Here is a 4,470-nt window from a genome sequence, read left to right as displayed (position 1 = left end):
TAGAGACAGGGTTTTGCCATGTTGGTCAGGCTGGTCTTGAACTCCTGACCTCAGGTGATCCACCCGCCTCGGCATCCCAAAGTGCTAGGATTACAGGCATGAGCCACCATGCCCGTCTGAGGATTTTTCTTAATCGCAATAAATATTCAGCATTTTTTCTAATGACAATGAATTTTGTTTACAAGTAAAAGTATGCATTTTAAAAGACTCAGATTTATGCTTTTTATGTGAAGCTGCTGAACTAAAAGTAAATGGAAGAAACCAAGTCTAGTTAGTAGGTTTTTTTCTTTTTCTCGTGGAGGTGGGATGGCGGAGGTTAATTACACCTAAAATATCTTCTCCGCAGACCGTATGCTCCTATATAGACTGTAAGCTCTTTGAGGGCAGTCTGTCAGATTTATCTTTGTATCTTGCCCAGCGCCTAGTGTAGTGCTTTGCACATAATGGGTGCCCAATAAATATTGATGATGAATGAAATTGTGTTTTTAATGTGACCAGATCGTGGGGATTGTTGGTAATTAATACTGTCCTACTTTGTAAGTGCTGGTTTTTTTCATTCTTGAGCTCCTACTGACATTAGATCTTCCTTTCAAGGTCAGTTGGACAGTCAAGTTAAATGCTGCTCTTGCTCTAGTTGCTGTGACCTGTGTCGTTTCTGGCCTTTGCTGAGAGCCATGATAGTGGCTAGTGATAAGGTTGATACATAAATCACTTTACTTTAAAATAACACTAGAAAACCTTACTGTAGACCTGACCAAAATAGTATCAGGATGCATGTTTAAAATATAGCTCAGGAAAAAAATGGGTTAGAGCAAATAGTTGATTCTTTGAAAGCCAAGGGTGTTGGCTGAGCCTCTACCAGCTTCTTGGGCACTTTAGCTGCTTTGGCTTACTGCTGCCACACATCCCAACTTATCAGACTGCACCGAATATATTTTGAGCAAAACCTACACAACTCTGAGCAGACTTCTAATAGAACCCAATTCTAAGTTTAAGATGAATTAAGCTGTGGGAATTCTACTCATCCTCTATATTGATTTCAGAAGAGACAGAAGTTTCTCAAAGGGAACATTTATTTGCTGGTGAATTCAGACAAATTCTCAAAACAACAGAAAATCATTGCTTTTAGAGGATAAGGGTTTTTAGCAAGTTGATGTTACCAGGAGTGATACAAGAGGTCAGCTACATTTTACTCTTTTTTTTTTTCCCAAGCTGGCCAAGTGTATGCCAGAACTTTCTCTTTTAAATATTTTCCCTCATACTCCTTTGTCCTTTTCCCTCCTGATGAAGTGCTAAGCAAGAATTCTGAGTTCAGTAAATTGTTGGCCGATTGATGAATTACCATCACAAAAAGAAAACTTACCACTTTAATAAGTATACCTTTAAATCCAACTAGACCTCAAGCTTGAAGGAAGTTTGAAGTATTCCCTTTTCATGTGCATAATTTATACACATCCACTTAGTATCTGTTGATTATAGTTGGAAAATAGACACCTGGGAGTTGAAAAGTAAAGAGACTGATTAGTACTATACTGGAGACCAAAAAAAAAAAAAAAAAAAAAAGCCTCTGAGCCCTTCTAAGAGCTACCATGTTTTTGTGCCTCTAAGCCCTATGCTTGCTTGTGAGCAGCTTGGAATGGCTGTAACCTCCCTGTTGAGTGAGTACAACGGGTGGGAAGGAATCTAAAGGATGTCAGTGGGGAGGAAGTGGGTTCTGACATGCACTAAGGAATCTGAAACAAATTATTCTTAAAATTGGAATGGGATTCTATTAGAAGTCTGCTCATGGTTGTGTGGTCTCACTCAAATTTGTTTAAGAAGAGGCTCATCCCACTGCTGCAGCCTCTGCTGCTGCTTTAAGAATCTCTAAATGCTGTTAATTCTGTGCACCTGCATGGACAACCAAGGGTGACTAAAAGTCTAATTGGGGATCACACTTTTTAAAAAGTTTGTAAATGCCATTTTATGAGGGATTGATTGCCACCTGACTCTTGCTCTCAGCTCAACATCTTGAAAGCCCAATTAAATACTCTGTTAAAATAACACCAAGTGCTATAATAGGTAACATCAAAATTTTGGTAGCATAAGAAAACAAGTTTCTTGTTTTTACGGGGAAGCAATGTGGGTGTTGAGGCAGTGTTCCACATGGTGTGACTGAAGGACCCAGGTGCCTTCCAGCTTGTGAATGCCACCCCAGGGTTACAAGACTTCACTTGTTGGCAGTCGGGGGTTGAGGAAAAGAGAAGACCCACCTGCTTAACTAGCTTCACTCAAGAGTATCACACCAGGAACTCACATTCCAAGGGTGAAAACAAATTGCACATCCCTGTGTTGATATGCAAGGGGCATCTGGGAAGTACCGTCTTTAGTTGGGTATTCGCTTCTCAGAAACAACTGTGTGGTGGATGGAAGCATAAGTCTTTCTCGCATAGCTAGCCACTATCACCTTCTGCTTAGGCCCTCTAGCTTAAGCTGGCCAGTCCATTATATCACAGCAGGGAATACCAGTTGATTATAGTCAACATTTCTTTAATTTTTTCTGTATCTTGTCTGTAGTGCATTAAGGATTTTCTGAAGGTGAGCATATTAGATTTTAAGGGTTAGATTTTAAAGCACTTATCAGGCATGAGTTACCTGATCTAATCTCTAGCCTAATCATCTAGTACTTAATTTTTTTTTTAAGTTTTGATAATGAGATGCTCAGTTTATATCTTGTTCCCCTTCCTTGAACATTATTCCCTTACTTTGCAGCAGCATTTATAGCTCTTGCTGTCCCTTGAGAATGTGTGTGTGTGTGTGTGTGTGTGTATACACACACACACATATATATACACATACACATTTACATATATGTTTCATGTTTGTCAGTTTAATGAGTGAGAAGGCTATGTTTATCTTGTTTTATTGCAAGACGCTACATATTTACTGAGCAAATTGAATTAATAAGCAAAAAATGAGTGTGGTTAATTTTAGTTATCTTGATTTACACAGGTGTTTTTGTCTCGTGTAAGGTAGGCATTTCAGGACATTCCATGACAGATTTTCCGAGGATAAATGAACTAGGTTTTTACTGCAAAATACTATCTCCTAGTAGTATCTCAGTGATAAATGTTTTAACATTAATGGTAAAGGGAGATATTGGAGTAATTTATGTTTGAAAAGTATTAGGCTAAGGACAATTGCAAGTCCTTATGAATTAATGTCTTTTGCCTCTTTTTACATTTTTAATGGAAAAAGGAAACGTGAAAAAGTTTCTGAAATATTTGTATGTATACTATAAAACTATAGTTTACTGAATAATACAAAGCATGTGCCTCTGTAACTACTACTCAGATCAGCAGTTGGAATAATACCATTCTCCATGACTCCCTCCGTATACTTCTGGATCACAACCTGTTTGCTTTCCACTGTCTTCACTTTTGTGTTAGTCATTTTCTTGCTTTGCTTGAAAATATTACTACCTGTGTTGCATCCTATCAGCTCTACTGCCATCATGGACATAGGAACATCTCAGTGGCTTACAGAAACAAATGTGTATTCCTTGCATTAATGGAGGCTTAGGATGTACTCCTCACATCTCTTCATTCCAGATTCCAGGTTGAGAGAACAGTGCCTTTTGGGATGCCAAAGGGCAGTTAGAACTGTTGGAAACTCTTGGAGCCTCTGATTGAAGGTGACAAGCATCATGTCTACTCTGTCTCAAGCATGTCACATGGCAAAGCCAAGAAGTTGAAAGGTTGGGGAGCTAGATCCCATAGGGAAAGAGCACAAGTCACACGGCACCGATTAATACCCTTACAGGAAAAAAGGAGGGAATTCTTAGAAATGTAAGTTATCACACATTTCTGAGCAATACAGTTTTTGGTTTGGTTATAAACATAAATGGAATCTTACCATAAGAATTTTTGGTCTACCCGGGGGCAGTGACTAACTCCTGTAATCCCAGCACTTTGGGAGGCTGAGGTGGGTGGATTGGTCAGGAGTTTGCAACATGGTGGAACCCCAACTCTACTAAAAATATTTAAAAAATTAGCCGGACTTGGTGGCGTGTGCCTGTAATCCCAGCTACTCAGGAGGCTGAGGCAGGACAATAGCTTGGACCCAAGAGGTGGAAGTTGCAGTGAGCCGAAATCGTGCTACTGCACTCCAGCCTGGGCAACAGAGTGAGACTCCATCTCAAAAAACCAAACCAAAACAAAAAAATTTTGGTCTTGCTGCGTTAGCTTAGCATTAACTTTATGAGATTCTTTATGGTTTTTTTTTTCCTTTTTTTTTATGAAGGTGTAGTTCATAGTTCATTTTCATTGTTAAGCAGTAATTCTTTGTAATATAGTCATTCATAGCAATCCGGAGTAGGCATAATTTATTTACTAGTTTTGTTGATGGACATGTTCTCTCAATATTCTTGTACGGGCAGCCTGGTGTATGTGTTTCTCTAGGAAAGGGACCTTCACATTTTGTTGCTTGAAT

This window comes from Cebus imitator, unplaced genomic scaffold (genome assembly GCF_001604975.1).
Source record: "Cebus imitator isolate Cc_AM_T3 unplaced genomic scaffold, Cebus_imitator-1.0 Scaffold141, whole genome shotgun sequence".
Lineage (NCBI taxonomy): Eukaryota > Metazoa > Chordata > Mammalia > Primates > Cebidae > Cebus > Cebus imitator.
Note: the sequence above shows the minus strand (reverse complement) of the source record.